Source organism: Arachis duranensis, chromosome 4, assembly GCF_000817695.3.
Source record: "Arachis duranensis cultivar V14167 chromosome 4, aradu.V14167.gnm2.J7QH, whole genome shotgun sequence".
In the NCBI taxonomy this organism is placed as follows: Eukaryota; Viridiplantae; Streptophyta; class Magnoliopsida; order Fabales; family Fabaceae; genus Arachis; species Arachis duranensis.
In genome coordinates, this window is record NC_029775.3 from 113537529 (window position 1) to 113537736 (window position 208).

Genomic DNA, 208 nt, shown 5'->3' on the forward strand with positions numbered 1-208 from the left:
ACTAGCCGTCCAGGAAGTGCCATGGTTTGCAGACATTGCGAACTACAAGGCAGTGAGATTCATACCCAAAGAGTACAGTAAAGTGCAATCAAAGAAATTAATCACAGATGCAAAATACTATCTCTGGGATGAACCATATCTCTTTAAGAGATGTGCAGACGGAGTAATCCGTAGATGTGTGCCTAAAGAAGAAGCACAGAAGATCCTT